At 49.5% G+C, this 25,250-nt stretch overlaps 1 protein-coding gene across 7 annotated transcripts in view; it reads left to right on the top strand.

The window, feature by feature from the left end:
• The window catches only part of ARMC9 (armadillo repeat containing 9), a 1,454,284-nt gene that overhangs the window by 289,490 nt on the left and 1,139,544 nt on the right, over positions 1 to 25,250 (top strand). The window lies entirely within an intron of this gene.

The following is a 25,250-nucleotide window of genomic DNA, read 5'->3' as shown; positions in this document are numbered from 1 at the left end:
GGCCGCACCACTTGCTCCCAAAAGGGCCCCGGAACCGTGCAAGCCTGATGAATCAGTGAAGAGTTTGTGTTTCTCGATGGTGGCCCACTCCTCCCTGCATAGCAAAACCCCATTGAACTCATCCAGAAACCCATCCCACATTCTGAGGTTCGCCTTCACCTCGGCACATGGCGTGATGCGTGCTGTAAACCCACTGTTTTGAGCTCAATACTCCTAGCGAACACCTTTCCTGTGGGATGATCTTTCCCGCAAAGGTTACCTGCCAGTGATTGGAGCTCCTTCAGGGTAGCCTTACTCCTGCCCCTCAACTCCTTGATCATTTCCTTCAGCTTCAACACCTTGTCTCTAGGCAGCCTGCACTTCCCTGCGACTGAGTCAACCTCGATCCCCAAGAATGTAAGCTTTGCGAGTGGGCCAACTGTCTTCTCCTTGGCTAACGGGACCCCACTTCCTCCATCAATCCCTGGAACATGCTCATGAGCGACCCAAACTCCCCCGTCCCCACACTCCCGGTAGTGCAGTACCCCCTCCACCTTGTGCCCTGTTTCAGGGCGAATTCCAGAAAGGTACTAAACCTTTTCAAATTAAGCGCATGAAATCGCGCAGCCCATTGGTAAGCACCTATCATAAAAGTACTCATCTTTCACCTTGAAGCCCAGTAAATGATAGATCTCCTTGTGGATTGGTAGCAATCTAAAAGCCAACTCGATGTCGGCCTTCTCCATGAGTGTGCCTCTCCCTGACGACCATAACAGCTCCACCGCATCATCAAATGATGAATAGTGGATCCTGCCCATCTCTTCGGCAATGCAGTCATTGACCGAAGCACCCTCTGGGAAGGAAAGGTGCTGTATTAGGCGGAACTGACCCTCCTCCTTCTTTGGTACCAATCCCAACGGTGACACTACCAAATTTTCCAATGGCGGGGAGGTGAATGGGCCAGCCACCCGCTCTCACTTGACTTCCTTAGCAACTTTTTGTGCCACAACTTCAGACATACTCAATGCTGATTTCAAATTGTTGGCTTCCCTGCTCACAATCACACCCTTGTACGGGATCCTGAACCCCCACCTGAAACCTTCCCAGAGCAACTTTGCATCCACACTGTTGTGATATACATTTAGAAAAGGAATCAATTTATGCAGGATTACCGGTGCGGGCAAGTGGGTTTTAATTACGTTTAGCTTTTTCTTTGGGTTTAGCACCACTCCTCTGCTTCCCATCACTGCAAGAAGAGCTGTGGTCCTCTGCACTTCTGCCACCTGTGTGCTTAAATCTACATGTTTTACCAAAGGGGCAGTGCCCCTCTGCAAATTTCCAGCAGGCCGCCTTCTGCCCTTGATAACTGGAACGACTATTCCAGGGGGAGCGCTCGCGAAAGGACCCCCTACCGCTGGTATGAATAGGGCCCTCTGAATTTCCCATAATGAGGCCTCTCGCCCTGTGACTTGTCCCCCAGTCTCCCATGAAGGTACAGTTTCTTCTATGTACCCCCTTACATCAACCTCATTTCAGAAAACCGCAGGCCAAATCTGCATTTTTAGCCTAAAACCCCTGTCATATTGTAGCCAGGCGTCGCCCCCATAAGTCAAATACAATGCATGTATGTACTGCTCATATGCAAACGGAGCCCCAGCATCCTGCAGGAATTTTTCAATCATGATGGATGCCAGCATCCTAAAGGCTGCCAACCAATTGTGGAGGGTCTCCTCCACCTTGGGCCTCTCCCTCTCCTTCTACCTCTCTTTTTCAGATAACTCCCGCAAGCCCATCCCCACAGGCTCCATGTCCAATAAGGAAAGGATCTCAAAAAACTCTTTCTGCCAAATCCTCTCCTTATAAGCCAATCGAATGTGCCAAACCAATGAGTTCCCTGCTGCCCGTACGGGGGCAAAACCTGGCATTGCCCTCCCGTATTGTGTGGCATCGCCCAACATTACACCCTGTACGTGGCCAGCTGCCGGCGTTGGTATCGGCTGCCCCCACTCACTGCTCCCACCAAAAGAGGTTTCTCGTGATAATGTTGGCCCTTGGACCCCCCACGCTGACCCCTGTCCTTGTGAGCCTGCTGGTGGTGCAAAAACCTGTTTCAACTGACAAACCCCCCTCCACCCCAATGCGATTACACTGGGCATTGCAGGGGCTTGACTTGTGGCCCAGGGGCCTACCCCCCCCCCCACAACATCCCCCAACTTCAGGTTCTCCCCTTGTTGGTGAACAGCCTCTGCATTTCTGCCTATCTGATTAAACGCATTTACATTACCGCATAACATTTGACCATTGCTATCATTCCCCCATGCTTGCATGCACTGCATGAACATACCTTTCACCTGCTCCAAGGATGTGGGTCCCTCTGCTGCTACCACTGCCGAGTTGGCCACAGGCTCCTGCTCTCTCCCTCTTCCTCTAGCCCCAGCTGATTTGCATTTCTTAGCAGCCTCTGCCTGCTGCTTGCTGGCTTTAGCCTTAGCTGTCAGAGTCCTCTTTCTTTTGGTTGCTGGTTCCTCCTCCTCGCTATGTCCTCCTTCTCCTTCTTCTTTTATGGCTTGGATCTCACGCATAGCCTCATCAGCTGAAAAGTTAAGTAACAATAGAGGTGAATCCGCCCTCTGGCTTGGCCCCGCTGCTTCATCGTCCAGATGTGTGGCCACCAGGTGCAGCCAATTTGGCCCATGCTTTGCTGCCGCCACCCGTGCCATCGCTATGAAGGCTTCTAGATCTTTATCAGGGCACCCAAACCCTGGCGTACCCTGAGCCGGTGTGGCCATCTTCCTTGATGCAGGTGAATGGAATTTCCTTTAGCTATGACACCCAAGCACATGCACTGCCAAATTGCATCAGCCTTTCAGGCAATGACAGTGGTTACCCACTGCTTTTCAAAGTTTGTCTTGGTGAGGCACATGCACTGTAGAAATTGCAGCTGCCTTCAGGCAAAGGTTGTAGCTGCCCGCTGTTCCCAATGTTTCTTTTGCTTAATGAGGCCCCGCCGCTGTGGCCTGAAATACCAGTGTTCTCCCCAAATGATTTCTCACAAAAACTGTTGTGCGCCGGATTCAGCAATGTTCCCCTCGGCAATTGTTCTCCCCAGCACACCTGGACTGCTACCGACTGCTGGTAGTGCTGTTTACTGTGTTCTCAATTTTTACCCCCTTGTGGTAACGTGCTGCCTCTGGTCACGTAAATCTCATTAAATATTCTGCCACTGAATGCCACGCTGCACTTTCACCCTTCCGGCGGCCCAGGCTAATCAGCTGTCCGTTCTGCACCAGGCCTTTTTAAACTTTAACTAGGTCCGCCCTGTCCTTTCACCCTTATTACAGCCCGAATCAAATGCTCCCCTTTTCAGGCCCCCAAAATGTCACCCCCTAGCAGCCACGGATCCTTAAAGTCAAACCCGTACGTTCCGGTGGCTCACCTCAACCTCCTTTGTTCACTGCGGTCCCCTCAGAGTCCTTTGCTGCTCCGCTTGACCTCCGCGACAGCTGATCCTCGTCTTCAGCTCTTCTGGCTTCACACGGCAGCCCCAGGCACCAGCACCGCGGCTCTGGATCCCTCCCTGCACCGCTCGTACTCCGCGAAGGCAGCTCCTCCTCTCCTGCTCCTCCGGCTTCACGCAGCGGCCCGAGGCACCAGCACCGTGGCTCTGGACCCCTTGCTGCATTGCCCGAACTCCAGAAAGGCTGTTCTTCTCCCGTTCCTCCGGCTTCACACGGCGGCCCCAGGCACCAGCACCATGGCTCAGGCTCCATTGCTGCGTGGCTCAGGCTCCCTCGCTGCACAGTTCGACCTCTGTGAACGCTGTTCCTTTTCTCCCTTCACCAAACCGCTCCTTCGCTCTTCTTCCCGCAGCTCCTCGCAGACCTAGAAAGAAATTGAAAAGGAAAAAGAAAACGAGAAACAGGCCCTTCGATGCGGCGGGCATCCTGCTCAAGCTGGATTCTCCTGCAGCAGGACGCCCGCCGGCTTATATGCCGCCTGACATGCCCCTTTCCATTGTTGCCCTTTGCAGGCATTTCTTCCTGTTTGGCACGCTTGCCGCCTTCAACCCACCTCCCCTTTAGCCGGGGGGGGGGGGGGAAGGACCCGGCCCATGTTATCCGGGCGCCGCCTCCAATTCTTTCCGTTGTCACCTCCATGAGCAAAGGGAAAGGGAGAGAGAAAGTGGAAGCAAAAAAGAAGGTCTTGAGTTGCTTCTGGAACCTTAGGTGGTCCTGCTCAAGTTTGAGAGAGGCAGGGAGGCTGTTCCAGAGGGAGGCCCCAGCCAAAGACAAAAATCTACCCCCCACTCACTGCCTGTAGAAGCGCCTGACCCTCCGAGTTGGAGTTGGAGGTGGATGAGCAGAGGGCTCAAGAAGGAAGATGTTTAGGAAGAGAACGTTGGATGTAATGTGGTCCCCGTCCCCAGAATGCCTTGTGGGCGATGCTGAGGGTCTTGAACTTGATCCTCTGAGCCAATGGAGAGATTTCAGGGCTGGAGAGATACGATCCCTGGGCCTGAGGCCAAGGACAAGTCTTGCAGTCCTGTTCTGGATAACTTGTAGAGGGCAAAGAGTAGAGGCAGGCAGATTTATAAAGAGGCTGTTCCAGTAGTCCAGCCTAGAGAGGACAAGGGCTCTGGAGACAGCATCTTGGGGAAAGTGGGAAAGAGAAGAATTCTCTGAGGAGATGCAGCTGATAGTGTGACTTCTTAGAGATGTCAGAGATTTGAGGAGCGGGCAAGGCAGGAACAGGAGTCCCAATGAGGAGGATCTCAGTCTTACTGGCATTAAGGCAGAGATCGTTGGCGGCACACCATTCCTGAATTGTGGACATACAGTCAGGTATGAGAGAAGGAGCAGTAGAGGCTGAGAGGAGCCTGAAGGAGAGCTGAGTGTTATCCACATAACACTGAAAGTTAGAGCAGAAGGTAGAGATGCACTGTCCCAGAGGGGCCAGGAAGTGCTTATATAGCATGGGAGAGAGGCTAGACCCCTGGGGAACACCACAAGTTGAGCGAGAGATAGAAGAGAGGAAAGACCCAAGTTGGACCTGAGTGGGTCGATCGGTGAGATAAGAGGTCAACCAGGCAAGAGCATGACCAGAGATACCCAGGTTGTCTGAGACGATTGAGCAGGATGGAATGGTTGACCGTGTCGAAAGCAGAGGATAGATCAAGGAGAATGAGGACAGAAGCACGGTTAGAGTCAAGATTGGAGAGCAAGTCTTCACGGGTGTTCAAGAGAGCAGTTTCTGTGCTTCTAGCTGCTCCGAAGCCAGACTGGTGGTCATGAAGGCAACCAACAGATTCAGAATGTAGATTAATCTGGGAGATGGCCAGCTTTTCCAGGAGTTTGCCCAGGAAAGGAGTGATAGAGATCGGGTGATAGTTTGCGGAAGAGGAAGGATCGGCAAAAGACTTCTTAAGAAGGGTGTACACAGGGGAGTGCTTAGGGGGAGTGGAAGATTCCAGTGGCAAAATGGTGATTGCACAATTCTGCCAAGGCTGGAGCAATGGTGTCAATATGGTCCTTAATGGTTCTGGAGGTGGGGGGGAGCACCTGCTTTGACAAGACTTTCATAGATCGGACTTGTCTAGAAACATTGTCAGGAGTGAACAGAGGCAAGGAGGAGAAAGGAAGAGGAGAAGCTGATGGAGAGGGGCTTGGCCTGGTAGAGGAAGAGGACGTAGAGGAAGAGTGAGTGGATAGAATGTCCTGAGTTTTAGTGGTGAAATGAGATGCCAAGGCTGTGCAAAGGGCCTAGGAGGGAACAGGAGAGGTAGAGACTGCAGAAGGATTGGCCAGCTCCTTGTAGATTTTGAAAAGTTTGGCCGAGTTGTTAGAGGCCGCAGAGACGTGGGCTTGGTTGTAGGCTCTCTTGTCAGAGAGGACAGAGAGTCTGTATTGCCTTTTGAGCAGGTGGCAGGCCAGTTTGTCAAAAGATGTGCTTGATGCCCTCCACTTCCTCTCTGCCACCCTACACTTGTGCTTAAGGGTGGGAAGGTCGGAATCCTAGCAAGAGTTGCACTGGAATGCAGGCTTTAAATGGATACTTATGACAGGGGCAAGGACATCCAGAGTGTTCGAGATGGAGAGATAAAGGTTGGAAAGGGCTGTGTCAGCCAAAGGTGTAGGAGGAGGAGAGAAAGTAGTGGCGAAGTCTCCACTGACACACGCTTTATGGGCCAGATGACCGAGAAGGTGGGTGACAGTGCTGGGGATGGCTTAGCCTGAGGGGCAGAGAGCGACAGGTGAGAGGAGAGAAGAAAGTGATCAGTCCAAGAGTGGAGTAGTTGGGGGAATTTAAAGGGGGAGGTCTGAGGAGATTAGAACATCCAGGGTGTGCCGAGTAGAGTAGAGTAGAGTAAGAGAGAGAAAGAAAAAAAAAAACAACTTGGCCTGTGGTGGTGGCTACAGCAAGAGAGAGGCCGGGAGAGATAGAGAGCCTGCAGACCAGGCATGCGTAGGAATGACAGAAGCAGGGATCCACTCCGGGAAGATTAGGGCTACTCCCCACACCAGACCGGTGGGTTCTGGATTTGGAGGGGATCTAGTAGCCATCAGGGAGGAGAGTGTCCAATCTCGTGACGGAGCTGGCCGTGAACCAAGTCTCAGTGAGACAGAGTACATCCAAATCAAGCTCTTCCAGGAGACGGCAGATGTCCGATGGGTGTTTGACAGCATAGCGAGAGTTAAGAGTAGCGACGTGGAACAGATTGCCACCTTGTAAAAACTTCCGAGGAGGGGTACAGGCATGCAATACGCCCTGCAGAAGTGTTAGAGGTGCCCGAGAATGGGCAGAGGAGGAAGGAGGTGTAAGGGTAGTTGTTGAGGAAGAAGAGGGTGCCAGAGAGTAGGCGGGAGGATGAGAAGGTAGAGCGGCCCGAGAAGCTTTGGAGGAAGCCAGAGAGGTGGCATAGGAAAGAGTCAGCAGAGCGGCCAAATAAGCAGCAGAGGGTGCCAGAGAGGTTGCAGAGGAAGGAGTGCCACCATTAATGGGAGAGGAGGAAAAGGGAGAGAGAACAGAGACCATATGTGGGGTCCATATGCCTGGAGAGGGAACGACAGAGGATGTCTGTGAGGGTCTGTCTGGAGGAAGCACTGGTGTAGGTATCCACAATGGGGAGGCCTGGGTTGGAGACCAGAATGTCCCTTTTGAGCTACTTCCTGCCAGACTTAGTGAGATGGATAGGATAGTCGATAGAATAGCGGTTAGAGAAGCTACGGGAGACAGAGAGCACCATAGAGGGTGCAGGCTGGAGAGTAAAGGGGGTGGCAGCAGGAGGGGGGGTAACACGTTAGGGGCAAACAGGACACAGAGGGTGACACAAGAGGGGGGGCAAGAAGTACAACACAGAACAAGAACACTAGGGCGTTGTGAGGTCTTGGTGTGAATGGAGAGAACAAAGTGCACAACAAAAGTACACTAAAGTGGAACTCGAGGAGTGAGAATGCAGCACAGTACAGAATACACAGCTGGTGGTCAAAAGGGGCCCTAGAGGGGAGTAAGAGAAATGCAAGCAATGCAGCACTTAGACAATACAATAGTAACCCAACAAAGCAAAACACTGGTAGTCCAAGGAAACCTGGAAGTAAGAGGAATGCAGGCAATGCAATGCAATACAGTAGAGAATTGCAAAACAGTGGACTGAAACAAAATAATGCTCACAGTCCGTAGGGCGTAGAAAGCGAGGCACAGGCAGGGGACAATGCACTGGACGTGGCTCTGGGGAGCCTAGAGATGGAGAGGAGGGGGAGGGGTATGGGTAGCGTGGGAAGCAAGGCTGAGAAGGATGTGCTAGGCCAGGGGAGCGGGATAGTTGCGTGGGAGCAGTGCTGGGACAAACTGCATGGGGAGCAACGCAGAGAGGGATGCGCTACGCCAGGGGAGCATTGATAATTTGCATGGGAGCAGTGGTGAGGGGGATGTGCAGGCCAAGGGAGCAGGGACAGGTTACATGGGGCAGCAGGTGCCAGGAAGGGGGGGGGGACTGGGCCGAAGTTGCGAGGGGACGCATGTGGCATGCAAGGCAGGTGGAGCGGGGCCTAGGTTGTGAGAGGAGCATGCGCGGGAAGGGGAGACGGGTGGAATGCGCTGACAGGAGAAGCGTGGGACAATGCGAGGAGGGAACAATACGTGTTCATGAGGAGAATGGGACAGACACGCAAGGTCGGAGGGTTGCATGGAGTGCAGCAATATTACTAACCCTCCCCGCAACTTCACACCTTCCAGCCGCAGATGGAGGGTGAAGTCGACCGCGCTCACAAACTGTACCGCAACCCCATCGCCGCCAAACACCTGTGTCTCTCAACACTGCGGCCTTGTCCTGCGAGGGCTTTGCCACAGAGGGTCTGATCCTCGGTCCGTAAAGACTCAGTTGTGGACGTAGCGTTGCGTGCTACGTATCGTCAGGCAGCCTCTCCTGCGCACCTCAACACTGCGGCCTTGTCCTGCGAGGGCTTTGCCGCAGAGGGTCCGATCCTCGGTTCTTAAAGGCTCAGATGTGGACGTAGCGTTGCGTGCTACGTATCGTCGGGCAGTGTCTCTTGCACACCTGCGCCGTTCAACACAGCGGCCTTGTCCTGCAAGGGCTTTGATGGAGAGCGGAACTACTCACTAGCGTTAACCTACTTCCGGGAGATGACTGGTGGCAAGTGAGCTCAGTGCTAAGCAGTGCATTATCTTCAATATTTCCCCTCCCATGCAGCCCCCAGCCTTTGGTTCCATGATCATCTGGCTGGAGAGAATGCACAGAAAAGGCAGTTTAAGGAAGTTGGCCCCCAAGTGGAGAAGGTTAGTTTGTGTAAACTCGCGCCACCGCCATCCCAAATAGCTGCCATGTTCAATGTCGTCCACAATAGCTGCCCATCAGACTCTCTCCACTGGAGACCCTTACCTCCCCGGGCCCAGACCTGGAGGGTTAGAAACATCTTTGCTTCCCCCACTTTCAGGCCGACATGATGGGGAATTCCAACGCAAGTCTCCCCAGCCAGCAGTGACCTAATCGCGCTACACGCCTCCCCAAAACCCTCTTCTCTCAGCGTCTATCGGAGAGGTTGTACCCATGAGAGATGGCAGCCAGTGCCACCCAAGGCGCTAGCCACAAGGCAGTGCTTCGGGGAACCCATTTGGATAAGTCACTCCTATAAGTGAAAGCAAGGACTATATCCCCTCTAAACGGAGGATGAAACACTGGCGAAGGCTGAAGGCCAAGCAATGGGAAACTGGTCACGGCACGCACTGCAGGCTAAACTCCCCGTGATCAACCCTCGCCCTGCTGCCAACCCCAGTCACTGCCTCCTTTTCATCTCCCAGAGTCCACTGGTGACCCCACCCCGTGAAGACCAACCTAGGAAAAACACCAAACCAGGACCCGCAAACAAATGGGGGAAAGTGTGCGGCAGCAGAGCTGTGTCAGTTGGGCACAGAGGCAAAAACAAGATCTTTGCCAGCATACTCGACAGGCGGACTGCTGTGTCCCCCGCACCCACTGCTTGCCAGAGGCTATGCACATGTGCACGCCATGTTTTCTCTTTTGCATCTGTGGCCAATCCATCCAAGCAGCCAGCGTACATATCGAGTCCCGTAGGCAGACTATCACATCTCTGCAGGAGGCACTGGTGGCAGGTGGCACCCGCTCTTCACGTATGTCTCAGCTTGCAGCCTACACACTGCCAGACTTTAAATCCACTGTATTCATGTTGGTCTCTCGAAGCAATATGCTTATACTGCGATTTCAGAGCGTATAGGATCAAAGTGAAATCCTGGCACCTAGCGTTGCCAGGCAGCGTATCCGAGCCGAGGTATTGTGGAAAAGATGGCAGTCGGCAAGAACTCTTTAGGCGACAAACCAGCAGCATTGCTACAGTGACGTGGAAGCTATGCTTCATCTGAAGGTTGCCCTCAGCCTGGCTGGAAGGCAGCGAAGCGAGAGCCAAGAAATCCCGACTCGATGGAGGAAATCCTGCCTTCGTCCCACCCTGGCACAAGATGGATCACTTGCACAGCTGTGCCATTACCCGAGGCTGGAAATGAAAATCTTCCATGGTCACGCTCAGTTTCTGTTGGACATGGTGGTTGGACAGTAGGGTTTTAGACCTTCTGGCTAAGGTGAACTGGTCTAACAGATAAAAAAGAAAGGTAAATTAGGCTCAGGCGCCTGGCTTTCTGATGTCACTGCCCGGCACATGCCTGCTTTCCCATGTCAAGTGCATGTAAATCATACCAGCCAGTCCCACGCACTGCTCTTACTTAGGGAGTGTTGCTGTATAATTAACTAGGAGATACGCTAGGTGCTTGTTGGGCATGGGCTTCAAGGAAAGCTGGCATCGTGTATAAAGGATGCCTGTGTTGATAGTGGCACTGGACTAACTGACCCATGCTTTGAGAAGCGGAGGACATGGACGTTACTGGGCGGCAGGTAAGCAGATGGCAGTGAGACCAGAGGCCACCCAGAACAGCCAGAGCTGGTGGTAGTTGTGAAGTGCAGGTGGACGCAGCCAAGTGAGCCGGCTGCAGAGGGGAGGCTATGCAGAGCCAGCCAGGTGGAGATCTTCTGCACACACAGCGAGACGTGCGAGGAGAATGTCTGCGTCAGCCTGAATACTTTTTACCATAGGAGCTGAGACAGGCTGGTAAAAATCAGGCCGAGTTTTGCATGGCATTGCAGCCGCTGCTTTAGTGGAAATGTGCCAATCTGACCGGGGCGACTTTGCTTGGCATAGTTGTTCAGCGCAGCATGGCAGCTGCCTTCTAATAGGAGAAAGGAGACGTTCATGGAGTAGTGCACGGTATTGCTTGGATTTCACATATTGGTGTTACATTAGCTCTGGTTGAACGGTTTACTTTTCCATACAATTGGGCTTGGGGAGCTATCGCAACATTGAGTGCACACCCTAGGACAGAGCTGGGAGAGAAGAAGGCTGCAGGCTTACAAGGTTTTTTTCCATGGTTATGAGCCCACATGCTACTTGGGTTAGAAGTTGCATCCTAGCAGGAGAGGCTGTATATCCTGACGAGCACTTCTAGCTGCTTACCCTACATAAATGTTTCATGTAACGCACAGGAGAGTTGCTGCTTGCAAAGTCTAAATTCACGAGTCTGTCCTCATAGCATAGCCTTTTCAGAAGCCAGTAGACCTGTGCCTTCACTGTAATGCTCTATTTTAGCCATCTGGCCTGGGGGAACAGACTTAAAGCAATTGTGTCCATTATTTTTGAGTGCTAGTAGTAGTCACATAGCATATGTATTAATAAAAGCTATATAAAACATGAACGAGGGTGTGGTTTCCATCTCCCCGATGTCTGATGAGGTGTAAAATACGTTGTATTTGTGATGCAACAGGTCAGAGAATGATTTTGTAACTAGCGCCAGGTTTGTGTCCGTGAAACCTGTATTCCCCCAAAATATTTTATAATAGATGCCCGCCAAATTACCTCCTTTCAAAACCAGCTCTTTTCATCGGTGCTCAATCTGATAATGCGTAAGTGAGGGGATAAAGCCAATCCCCAAATACTCCAGAACCACACCAGACACTCCTAGACTGCCGCTGTTGGCTAAGAATGGGCTACCATGGACATGGGGTCAATTCTTTGGGGCGGAACTGAACCGGCTCGCAGCGCATTGCCTTTGCAAATCATGCCACTATGAGGGGGCATTAAAGTAGATCTACAAGACACTCTTGTTCTCAGGAAGCTCAAGTTATTGTCTTCTCCATCTGGCTAGGCTTATTAGTGAGGTGATGCTTGACTTCGAGCCAGAGGCCCACATCTGGACATAGCCCCCCTCCAATTTAGGATGATATCCTAAGAAAAGCAAAATGTTAGGCTAGAACCGCTTCAGCGACTGCTTCTGAGCCTCCGGGATTCCTCTGGGCACCATTCCATGCCATCACTTTTATCGAACCACTGCCATTACAGAAGGGGAAGAACATTTGTTTCAATGCAAATGAAACGTAATATCTAATCTAGCAATATAATAAAAGGTCAGATCTATATTTGTCCCTGTATGTTGGTTTGAGGCAGTAGCTTCACCTGTTGTCACCGCTAGAGGGAGCTGTAGCCTTAGGATATATAGTGGTACTACAGTGTTAATGAAAACCAGTGTGTATATCATATTTTCTGAGGCTTGTGGAATCTGTTTAGATCACATGCTGTGCATAGGCCGACATCTAGTGGAAGCTGCGGAGTGTTACATTTTGTTTTTCGAAACTCGAAAATGGGCGTCGACATAGGGCGTGCCAGTAATACTATCCCTAGTGTGACGTCCACTGTACCCATGATCCCTCGGGCGTGTAGGACCCTCAGATTGTTTGTTTCTGCCATACTTGTCGGAAGCATTGTTGCAGAAGTTCCCTGGCTTTCAGCCATTTTGCTAAAAATCATATTTATTTCCCTGTTCTTTCACTCCCATGTCCAGATCCGAAGATCGATGCTGGTCCGAAGAACAACCGTCGAGACTGCACAACGGACTTTGGGCCTCGGAAGGCCTCTGGCCTCGGCCCAGGCCTCAGAAAGCCTCTGGCCTCGGCCCTGCAAGTAGGGAGAGTGGGGGGTGAAACATAGTCGCACTCGCTATTGTTTCCTACATACACTAGCCCACTGCCATACAGTGACATATGGCGAGTACTCCATTTAAATTTTGCCCCTAGTGCAACCGCATGTACCCTTGGGTTGACAAACACGCCACCTGTAATCTGTTTGCCTAGGGACCACCCTGAAGCTAACTGCGAGCGTGTAGCCTGTTTAATGCGAAAACACTAAAGGACCGCTCCACTAAACGTTGGGCCCACCACGCCAGGCAGCTCGAGGCCATGGAAGAGGTGGGTGCCTTCAGTGATGGCAGCGACACCGCACTTTCGGACGGCGAGGGCACAGGGGCATTGAAAGACACCCAAGCGCTAGTCCCCGACCTCGGAGGATTGTCCGGTGGGGCAGTTATGGGGACCACACCCGCCGACACGAGCGCTACCCAAACTACTACACCTAAACACACTAAGGCCAGCCGAGACTCGACACGCGTGTCAAGTTCTCAGAAGAAAGAGGAACATAGAGAGCGGTCCACAGAATAGGTGTCCTCTGGGCGTTCCAGGTCGAGATCGCCGCACGACACACGGCAACCGTCCACAGTTGCCAAAAGTGCCTCGCTCCCCAAAGTCACAGAGGTATATTCGTCAGATGACGAATCCGACCTCCACCCCCAAGCTGCATGCTTAGTCTGCTCCGGCAGCCCGTTCGGCGTCTGCCTCCAAAGGTCGACGTGCACACTCGAAAGATTCAGAGAGCACCCTACAAACCCCCAAATCTCGACACCAGGTGTCGAAAGGTTCAGAGAAGGTCAAAACATCAGTAAAACGCTCTTCTACTCAAGGGGAAGGGGATAAACAGCAGATAAAGTCATCACATTCAACTTCTGCACCCCAGGTACACAAGGACAGACACGAGTCTTCAGATAAGGATAGATCCAAGAACCCTGTCCCTGCCTCTAAACCCAAACTTATCCCTCCCACTCCTCAGGATATGGGAATAGAAGAAGAACCTCAACAGGAGGTTGTATTCCCCAGCTCCAGAGAATGGAGCAGTAAGGACATAGGGTAATGAGAAGAATGTCTTACCTGGCTAATTCCTTTTGAAAATAAACAGAACATTTTCTCAGTTATCAGAGTACCCCTGACAACGCTACTCCTTCAGGATCCAGGGACCCTCAGCCTCCTAATAAGAGACCTCGGTTTGAGAGTCCAACTCAGGGCCTGATTTCAGACCCTTACTACATCCAACCTTACCAGCAATATGGTGAGGATCCAGACATAGAAATATTGGACGACCAAACAGGAGTCAATTATTATGGAGATGACGAGGGCCAAGATGGGGAGGAGGAAGACGAGGCAGAAGTCTACAATATAGACTCTCCTGTTCGCAAAGAACCACAGGTTACTGACTCTCCAGTAGATAACCAGCCCCTTCTAAATGAGATCTTGGCTAGAGCTGCAGAGCACTTCCACATAGACACTCAAGGGGCGCAAGAAGAGAGGGACTTTGCAGAGGAGATCATGGGGGACAAGAAACCCATTGCCCAAGCCATTCCTATTCTGAAGTCAATCCAACACAGAATTGATCCTTCCCTCCTCACCCCTAATCTCACCAGGGCTGTAAACCCCAGAATTTAAAAGATGTTCATGGCCGCCCAGTCAGACCCACTTTACATAAGGGGTCAACACAAGCCCGACTCGTTGGTAGTCACTAACACCAGAAAAAGAGCGGGGACACCTCTATCAGCATCTGAAGCTCCACCAGACAAGGAGAGCAAGGGTTAGAAAGGAAAGTGGCCTCCACTTCCGCTTACCAAGCAAGAATCACCAATACCACCACTCTGCTGGCAAGCTATAATTGCCACCAGTGGGAGCAGGTAGATGCTCTCATTGACTCCGCACCGGAACCACTAAAGGGCCACTTAGCCCAGATCGCGTCGGAGCGTAGAGCCGTGTCCGGATGCATTCTAAAAACAAACTTTAATGCTGCAGATAATGCAGGCCGGCTCATCGCAGAGAGCACCGTCATTAAGTGGCACGCTTGGCTAAGACAGTCTGGGTTCAAACCCGAGACCCAGGCTACCCTTATCGACATGCCGGTGGAACCGAACGTCTTGTTTGGCAAAGCAGTAGAGGAGGCACTCAAAACTGCCAAAAACGAATATGATACACTGAAGTCCCTGGGACAATTGACTAATAAGTCCATGAATCAAAGAGGGAATGGTAATTTTCGTCGCTCACGTGGCCAAAATTCCCAGAGGGGCTCCAAGTTACAGCAGAGGTAATAAGAGGAGCTGTGGTAGAGGGAGAGGCAGCACAGGCAGAGGCGGTACGCCTACCGCAAAACAGTGATGTTCCGCTCGGGATCCCTTCCCACGCATCCCCAGTAGGGGGGCGCATTTCCAACTTTACCCGAGCATGGGAAGGGATCACATCGGACAGATGGGCGCTGTCCACAGTGTCCGCAGGATACTGCATCGAACTGCCGGAGCGCCCCCGCAACCACCCTCCACGACAAAGGATTCATGCCCTGGAACACCAAAAGATCCTCCTCGAGGAAATCGTCAATCTACTCGCAAAGGACGCGATAGAACTTGTTCCGGGCAACCAGGTAAACAAGGGTATTTATTCAACTTACTTCCTTGTGCCAAAAAAGATTTAACAATGCGCCCAGTATTAGACTTACGCCCTGCAAACAAATATGTCAAGCCGAAAAAATGTTGCATGACTACTCTCCAAGAGGTAATCCCCCTCCTAAAAAGTGGGGATTACATAGCAACATTGGACATGAGACTCCTATTTTCATATTTCCATGTTCCCAGCGCACAGAAGATTCTTGTGCTTGGAATAGTATTACTGGTACACCCTATGTCAACGCCCATTTTCGAGTTTCGAAATACAAACTGTAATACTCTGCAGCTTCCACTAGATGTCGGCCTATGCACAGCATGTGAATCTAAGCCAGTGGTCTTCAAACTTTTTTGGCCTGGGCCCCCCCTGAGCAAAGTTTGGGCAGGCCGGGCCCCCCCAACCAAAAGTGCCAGATGGACAGTATGTAGAAATCGCTATGCACTTTTGCGTGCCGTCACCGCACCCTACTCCCAGTACAGACCCTGGGCTCTCCCCACCCTACTCCCACCACTAAACCAGTGCTGCCGCCCATCCTGCTCCCACCACAGTCCCATAACACAAGCATACACACATCCATACACATTTAAATAAAAAATAAATCGCCATAAACGTACCTTCTGCAGGGGCCTGCGCATGGTTGCTAAAATGTCCCGCTCCAGGTTGCTCTGCCCGTATGTGCGAGGAGGCGCAGGAGCACCTCCTCGCACATACATACATGCAGTGCCGCAGCCAGCATTTCCAATGAGCTATGCAAGGCTGGCGAAGCAAAACACCCCAGCGTTGCATGGCTCAGTGATCATGTGCGGCTGGGGAAATGAACTGTCAAAGGCAAACAGTGTTTCCCTTTGACAGTTCTGCCAGCCCAGGAGCACTCCCTCAGCTGGAAAAAGCAGCTGAGGGAGTGCTCAGTGTTTCACTGGGCTGGCTCCTCGGCTGCTCCATAATGTGTGAGGTGGCCAGTGGGTGGACGCCCCCCTCACCCATTATGGATGAGCCGGCAGGCTTGGACTGCCCGATAGGGCAATAGGGCTACGACGTACCAAAAATGCTAGTGTAGGCCAGTCAAAATGGGCCACTTTTTTGGCCAATGTGGGCCAGTTTGAGGAATTACTTCACTATGCAGCTAGTAGTTTTGACCATTGTTGCTGAATAAATATTCTTTAAATATCACAATTTGTTTACATTTGAACAAAAAACAACGCCTTGGGTACTATTCAAACAGTCTGTGACTAAAGGACTGAATATTCATTTGCAACTGCTGACCATTTTTTCATTGGTGCCTAAGACCATTTTATGGTCCAGTCTGACCATGTGAGCTGCCTCTTCCCATTTCCTCCAATCTAAAAAGAACTTTTTTTTAACATTTTTTTTATTTTTACACATTTCATGCTGGGCTCTGGCGTCCCCGCCCCCTGTGCTGCGGCCGCGCCCCCCTGGGGGGGGCGCGCCCCCACAGTTTGAAGACCTCTGATCTAAGCAGATACAAGCATCAAAAATACGATTACGGTGAGTAATGTATCCCATATAATAGGGGAGGAAGGATAACTCCGAGGCCACGCGTTTGTCTTGGAAGCAAGACAATGTCCCGATCCCGCACTTAGAAACCCCATTCGCCGGTATTAAGCGATTTATAAATGAAGAATAATATCATTATAATAAAAGGCCAAAATGAAAAGAACAAGGCTGAAAACACAGATCCTTTTTTAATCTTATTTCCCAAAATGTCTTTTTGGTTTTTTTTTTTGCCCATTTTTTCGAAATGTAATGTGGGGGTAGACCCCCTGCAGCTCCCCTCCCACATCCCCCCCACCTCAATATATTTCCTAACCCAACTCACTATTTATTGCGAAACAATTTGCAAAAAAAAGTCGCAAAATTCGATTACAAACTTTTGGTGTTTTTGGCCTTTTTTTGCCACTCGTTTTTTTTCAAGCGATACCTATTAAGTCGGCATTGTGTGCTGGTTCACCAAGAAAGGGGGTGCATTACTGGTGAAAGCACTGCACCCCCAACTCCCTGTTTTGCGAAGGTGCCGGAACCCTGCCCTGATGAAGCATTGGTTCGGTCCATGATACCTAGTCCTTCCTTGGGCCTTACAGAACTGCTACTAACTACAGTCTTAATAAAGCCTGCTGGAAAGCCTTTCTTGGTGCTACAAACACCTGTCCGCTTTGGTCTACTCTTTGGCCACCAAACAAATGGCTGCTGAAAATACATTTGAATTGAGAACAACTTTGGTCGGGTTTGGTCAAGCAGGATTGAAATTAAGGACTCTGTAGGTCTGTTCCAAAGTGCTTGCTTCCCTTCAAGCTTTAAGTATTTGCCCCAGGAGCAGCATGCTGGAATTATTGCCCTCTTGAGTTTGCGCCCTCTCCGTTTGCAGATTGAGGAAATTTACACTGCATGCAGTTGCTTCCATTTGGATGCAATTTGCTGCTCTGGATCAAACCTCTTTCCACGCCTCTTCTATTTCACTTCCTTTGATCATGTAATTAAGTTTTGCCTCTGATTTTTCAGTAGTTGAGATTAGTAAGATTTAGCAGTGCCTCCCTGCTATTTGGGGGGGGGGATGTCAATTGTAAATGGGCGATTGGTTGAAGGTCATCACTACAAAGAATACATGAGTACAATATGTCTTTATGTAAGTATTTCTGTCCTGCTTTTTGTTGAAACAGGTTCCATCATGAGATCTTAGCTATAAATCATGAAGCTAGAATATCTCAGTTCAGAACACCATAGAATGTGTCATAGTAAGCTGCACACCCATAACACGTGCCGCCACCATGCACTGCTATAGCAAATGCTGCATGTAGGTTCATAGTGACATTTTCGAACACCATATTTTCGAAATGACATTTTGTCGACACAAAATTGCCATTTTTTTTTCGAATGGTTTTTGAAAATTTTTATTTTTGAAATGGGAGGGTTCCACTCCAAACGCCTGTTTTTTTTATTGACACTTTTTTAACTAACGAAACAAAAAAAACCATAAAATTTAAAAAATTCAGATTCTTATTTCGCCATTTTGTTTTCTACAAAATGGCATTTCGAAAATATGTTTTCGAAAAATAAACTGGATACCTGCATGTAATGTCATCAGTGATGCCATTTAGTATGTCATCTTTTGACGCCCCTGTGTATAATGTTGGCCAACTTACTGCTGTCCTAGCCCTTTGTCGCTTTAAATAGTTTCTGTTTGTGCACAGCCCACCCTGAGCAGTGAGGGGGCAGGGCAAGGAAGCAGGGCTATGACTGTTACTGAGTTCCAAGGTTGTGAGCGTTCTCAGTGAGGGTGCTCGGGACGTGTCCCTACCTGGATCTCTAGTGCCCATTAATGGGCATCCTTTTTCTCAGATGTCCCTAACCACATAGTCTCTTGCTGCAGTGTTCGTTCCAGTGGGCTCTGTGGTAGTGCTACATTCATAGGAATCGGGGGAGGCTGACTATGAGTTCCTGATAAGCACAGTGCACATGGGGGGTTGGGGGGCTACAAACATTCATAAAACCACACCCTCACGGGATCAACTGGGATACGCTCACTCCTTTTCAGCTATGTCCACTGACTGTTTACTCCCTCTCTCAACCAACCCCAGCATTCATATCCTTGGAAGACACCTTTAATCCCCAGAGATGTGGGCAGCTTTCCTTGGGGTAGAACGGCAAGAGTCCACAGAGGAATTACATGAATAACATATACATGTATATAATATATAAACATCTATGATGCAGTAGTATGGGGGGAAATAAAAACTCAGGTGGCAAAAAAGGTGATGCTTAGGGGTGTTGAGATCGAGGAACTCGGCATTCCTGACATCTATTGATATAACCTCGCTGCTCAATTAACTCAAGCAGTTACTTGGCAAACGCGAGAGGATCCTCCAAATGGCAGCAAATTGAGGAGCACTGCTCCCCATCCCCCTTGTCACGTTTGCCCCACTCACGACCGGTCCGCAGGAGGCCTGGCATCGGACCACTTACATTCACTACAACCATAATTCACTATTGGAGAAGGGCGTTATGCAAGTGGGGAATTAAGGCCTTCCATAGCCCCCCAACCCCAGTTCGGGGTAACCCAAACTTTCTCACTGGGTGCGACCTAGCAGGTTTCTGTAGACGGCGGGAGGGTGGATTGACCTTTCTCCAAGACTTTTTTGTAAATGGGGCCCCCTTGTTCTTCGAAGCATGCAAGGTTGTGATTGTCTTATAATTAAGCAAAATTCATCACTCTTCGGCATAAAGTTCCCACGGGCTTTTGTTTGTCAAACTTAACGGTCTGTTTTCACTCTTCCAGTGAATATTTCAATATTATTTTTCTTCTTTTGAGAAAGACCACTACTACACACTTCTTCTTTATACACAACAATGTTTTCATCAGGATGGTTTTACCACAGTTCATCAAACACACCACAACCTTTCACCACAATGCATTATTCCAATGTCTTTTTCCTGGTTCACTAACCTGCCAGCACTACTACTAACAATCCTTTTCCTGGTGTACTCGCCTGCCAGGATATATCTCCTAACACTACTACAAGTACTCTGTGGTGTGGTTTACTTCAAACATCAGTAAAGTCTTGGACTTTCAATAAAAGTAAAATTGACAACTTCTTCCAAAAGGATACAACGCCCATTGATACTGTTGGTTGCACTGGCTGGCCACAATGTAGGTTATATTCCTCTCTTCCTTGCCACTCTTCACAAGGAGGGCCACTCTCCTGCCACCTTTTGTGTTTCCACTCTCACACCGGTAATTGTTGGTAATGTGTTTTATTCAAGTTTCTCTTTTCAAGAAAGCGGTTTTCCATTTTACTTCCATTAACCTTTCTTTGGCTTAGGCAATGCTGGTTATCTGTCTCACATATTGTCTCCTCTTTACTTTGTCAATGCTGATTATAGTTTTGGTTTAATATTGCCCTCTCTTTACTTTGCCAATGGTGGTTACACTTTGGGTTCAATACTGCCCCCTTTTTCCTTGAGCAAGGGTAGTCACAGCTATTCTTAAATATCGTTCTCTCTTTAGTTGAGTAGTGATAGTTATAAACATTCTTCTCGTTTACTCTTCACATGAATTTTGGGCCAAAAACATTTTCTTTCATTAGTTCGGTATTCATAAGATCTATAAGCAGTCAGCGGTTTACTACGAAGCGTCCCTGGGTCTCCTGTCAGAGGCCAACTAACTGGCCTCTCCCTGTGTGTGTGCGTATCCTGCTGCCACTGCCACTTCTCTGCTCGTCGTATTCGGAGCTTCTGACCGCTCCAGTTGCAGTCCCGTCAGTTGCACCTTCCCGAATAGGAGTCCACGTTGCTCCTCTCGCTCCCTGGTGATCGCCAGGCACAAGGCGCAGAGAGCGGTTCACTCCCACGGGGTGACCTGCAACTGCAGTGCCTCCTGCTGTGCGACCTCTGCAATTCGGGCTTCTCATTCTTATGACTCTCTCAGCACCATCAACTGTTAGACAAGCCAGTGACTCTGGTGTCCTTGGCTCTCTTCCCCTGCTGTATACACGGCCGCTGATAACTTCTACTACTACTACTGCTGTTGCTACTTCTCACCTGCACCCGAGGGGGATTTCAATGATAAGAATTCCCTCTCAGGTGTAGGTTGCAGGAACATTAGACTGCATTCTGCAGGTCTCTGCCTCTGAGCCCCTCTTCCTCATCTCAGTACCTGTGGCATCATGGGTCTTGAAGTCCCCAACGTTCTCATTCTTCTTTTTATCAGAGGTTTCAGTTTTCATTTTACCTAACTTACTATGTTTATAAAACGTACCTGTAGATAAGGGTTTTAAAGAGATTAATGGTTGGTTCTTAATTTCACCACTCAACCTAAAGGGGAGATCACATTTCTCAGAAGCAATGGTATTAATGTTCTTATCCGTAAATGGTCTATTCTTATGCTGACCAAAAAGGTTTTAATTACTAACATTTTGAGTACCTTTGGGAAGGGGAGCCTTGCTCTGACAGCAAGCCATTAGGTATTCTGGTATTCGGGATATCTCACCCTCCGAAGAAGATGAGTACTACGTCTCTCCTAATGGAGTCCTCCTATTCCCTTGGGGGCCTTCTCCTCTCAGGTGATCCACCCGGCTACTACCAACCCCAGGGTTAGGACCAGATAACGGCTGCCTTCCCCTGGCCACCTGGGAGTAGACTTTAGGCTGGGATTCTGTGAGGACTCTGAAGGATTCATCACAAAAGGTAGCAGTCTTGTATAGGCTACTGGACAAATTGAACCCTTCAATTAAGGAAGGCTATGTGGAAAAGTGGGAGATAGATCTGGGAAGGGAATTGGGGGAGGGGGAATGGAATCAAATCTGAGTCCGCACACTCGGAAGCTCCAATTGTATAACGAATAAGGAGGGAGCAGTAAAGGTGTGTTACAGGTGGGATGTAATGCCTGAAATGTTACACAAAAGCAACCCCTCATTGTCGCTACTATGTTTGAGGGGTTGCGGGGCTGTATGAACCCTCTTCCATCTACTCTGGTCATACTAGAAATCTGCCCAATTGAGGAAAGAGGTACTGGAGCAAATTAAACACATAACTGGGTTGGTGATTTTCTGGGATCCAGGGGTGATACCGTTGGGAGATACGGGGGATGGAGTGTACCCCATGACTGGCCCCCTAGCAGGCTTATTTCAGCACCTGCTAACTGCAGCTAAGATCACAATAGCCCACCGCTGGAAAGACCCAGAGTGGCCCATGGTCACTATGTGGTGGGTCAATTGTTGGGATATAGCTGTGGGGGAAAAAAATCACTGCTTCGAGCCATGGGTAGGGTGGGGAAATTCCAGACCGCGTTGTCGTCTTTCCTGGATCACGCAGTTCCTTGGAGTAGCCTGTAAACCTCCTACTCTATGCTGGTTCACTAACTATTAACACAGAAACTGACAACTCTGCCAAACTCGAGCTGTTATGCCTATCGTTCCAGCAATTGTATTGGAACCCATGGCTTTCGCGCCTGCCGTGTCTACACCATGATACTGCTGTCATCTGTTTTCGTCAAAGTTGTACTGATGTAAAATGCTGTGATGTTCCATGTGGCTGTTGTTGATTATGACTTTCTTGTACAATAAAAAGATTTACTGGGGGGGGGGGGGGGGAATACAATCTAGAAATATAGAAATCTAGGCCAGAATTGGTACTTTATCTGGATAAAGGCATCTGTGGGCCCCAACGTAGATGACCCGACCATCTCCACAGTCCATCCATTTGCAAATACTCATCGACTGCATACACCCATTAAAAATAAACAGAGATATTATGGAGGAGAGTAAACAGAAAATGCCTTGCCTAAATATTCAAGGAGTTGAAAGCTGAATCTAAATTGCACGTGGAATGGTACAGATGTCTCCTGCGAATGGCTGTACTGTGGAGATGGACAGAGCCTTTATGTTGGCCCACAGAGACCTTTAACCGGATAAAGTACCAATTCTGCCCTATATTTATGTATGAATGAGTTTGGCATTGCACAACTGTTTTTATCATATGTATTTGTCCATTTGAGCCAAGTCGCACATTCCACAACGCCACCTAGTAGCCATTGCTGGAAGTTCAGCTCCAGTTCTGAGCCACAACAGCAAGGCATTGTGGGTATGCAGATTAAATCAAATGCAAACCTGTGTGTGTATATATTTCTCAGGCTTGTGGATCTGTTTAGATCACATGGTAGGCATAAGCCGACATCTAGTGGTAGCCGCTGAGATAGATATATATATATATATATATATATATATATATATTTTAGTAGAAGTAAATTAATCGATCATATACTCTCTGGGCTAACCTAAACAAAGTCCTCCCAACATCGACGAAGAGGTTTATGATTTTATTTTGGTATTTCAGTGTCTTCATAGAGGTAGAAATCAACATTCCAATTCCTCAGCATTTCCTGGCAGAGCACTGTCCGTGACGGGGTTTATTGCATGATCTGGGTGGATAATAAAATAGGGGGCGCCTCCCCGACGTGTGCTCTTTCTTCCTTTCTGATTCACTGCTACATATTATTTCAACCATTTTTCAGATGGTTTTCAGTCTTATGGTTGCACATGAGCCATGGAATTGGCTCCTCCCATGCCTTATAATTGCCTTTTAAAATCCTTGAAATGTCCCCATTCAAACCATGAACATGCCCCCTGTCAGTTCTACAGTTTCTGCCACCAGTCAATAAAGTGCCTCTGCCTTAGCATTGAAACAGCAGAAACAGCATGTGCATGAGCCATGAAGTTGGCATCATGAGAAAAGATTGACCCAACATCCTTTTAATGAGCCCTGCATCAGCCAAGGAACCACCCTAGTGGCAGCTTGAAATGACACTTCTCTGAGCCATAAAGCCGCCCGAGTATATGATGAATAATACCCCTAGATATACATGAACTTTCTTGAACATCAGCAATGAACTCTCCCTGCATGACCCATAAACACGCCATGAATAACATGCCAGAAGCCATGCATGTGTCCCTGAATGAACCATGGCGTTTCCTCTGCCTCTGCCCTGAAATCCCCACCGCTAGGTTATAGACCTATGCTCCAGCTTGAGCCCTGAAACATTCTCCCACTCAAGTTGCCCATCATCACTGCCCAACATGGAATATACAATCTGCTAACAAATGAGCTTAGAAACCTTTCCCACACGAGGTATGATAGTTCCTTCAAAGAGGACCCTACGATTTGCCCATATGAGCTGTACAATTATACCTAGTGCAACCATTCCATACCACTGGTAGCCTTTTGTATTAGTGGCACAGTTACATTACATACAGGTGCATGAATGTGTGCACCAGAAACAGTGGCAGGCTTCACCAGTGCCTTCAGTCATCACCGTTGCCTCACAGGCCTCTCTGGCATCAACAGCTTCCATATCCTGGACTTCCCTGCTGGAGGAAGAGTTTGAGAGAAATCGGCATGGGTGGTTCTTGAGTGGTAAGCCGGGGTAGCCAACCTGTCACTCTAGATGTTTCAGCCAACAACTCTGATCAGCTCAGTAGTTTCACAGGATCTTGTCATTTCTCCCCAGGGGGAACCCTTCCCTGTGATGTTAGGAAGGTGAGGCTGCTACGCAATAGTCCCCATAGGCGTGGAAAGCGGGCACTCACAGGGAGAGTCTCTCTTTCTGGGGATAAGGACTCCCAGTCCATGAAGGAACTCTCTAGCCCCTTTTCCCTTGGGACCAACTCCCTGTTGGAGATACCCGATCACACTATTGTCTGTTATGGTAATGTCTCTTCTGTCTTTGCTTCCCAAATTAATATGACGGAGATGAAGAAGAGCCAAATAGACCTGCAGAGTAATAACAGGTTGCCTTACCATAGTACTGAGAAGATTTGGCACAAAGGAGGCATGAAGATTATCTCAACAGTAAAGAAGGACTTTGTTATGCTGGGGAGGATCCAGCCACAAGAAATAAAGAGCGAGAAAGGACTGAGGAAGGCGATTGCAGCCAGTGTAAAACCAGCCCAGGAAGTTCGAACCTGGGAACATGAAGCTGCAAGAATGCTGATCCCCAGTGGCAGGAACATCCAGAAGCGGTCGACGGAGCATTGCATTGGAAGCCAACGTCCTGACCAGAGGAAGAGTGGTAAAGAAGCCAGCGGAGGCGTGACCTTGGAGAGGTGGCCTGTGTGGTCCTGCAACTGTACCAGAGCCATGTGGCCAAGGTCTCTGCAGAGCCTCAAGTACAAAGCGGGGAGCAGCTTGAAGGAAGCGGGAAACACTGAAGCAGCACGAGTCAGCCCATCCCCCCCAGGAAGAACCAGTGACGCAGTCCCAACACGCTACAGGTAGCGGAAACAGAGGGAGACCTGATGGGGGTTTGGGGCAGCACGGGAGTCCAGAGAACCCCTGTAGTAATCTCCCTCGCCACATTAGTGGCACCCATAGAATCGAGAGTAAATAGAAAATCAGGAGTAATCTCCCTCGTCGCAGTAGTGATACCGGGAGAATCAAGAGAAAATCGGTAGTAATCTCCCTCATCACAGTAATAATCCAAATAGGATTAAAGTGTGGAGAATAGACAACAAGAACTGTCTGGAGGTAATCTTCATAATGCCATAGGACAGGCAGGAACTGATGGAACTGTAAAGCAAGCTTTCAGGAGCCCCTGGGAAGAAGTGAA

Source organism: Ambystoma mexicanum, chromosome 10, assembly GCF_040938575.1.
Source record: "Ambystoma mexicanum isolate Mex_15411 chromosome 10, UKY_AmexF1_1, whole genome shotgun sequence".
NCBI lineage: Eukaryota > Metazoa > Chordata > Amphibia > Caudata > Ambystomatidae > Ambystoma > Ambystoma mexicanum.
This window is presented reverse-complemented; position numbering and strand designations above follow the sequence as displayed.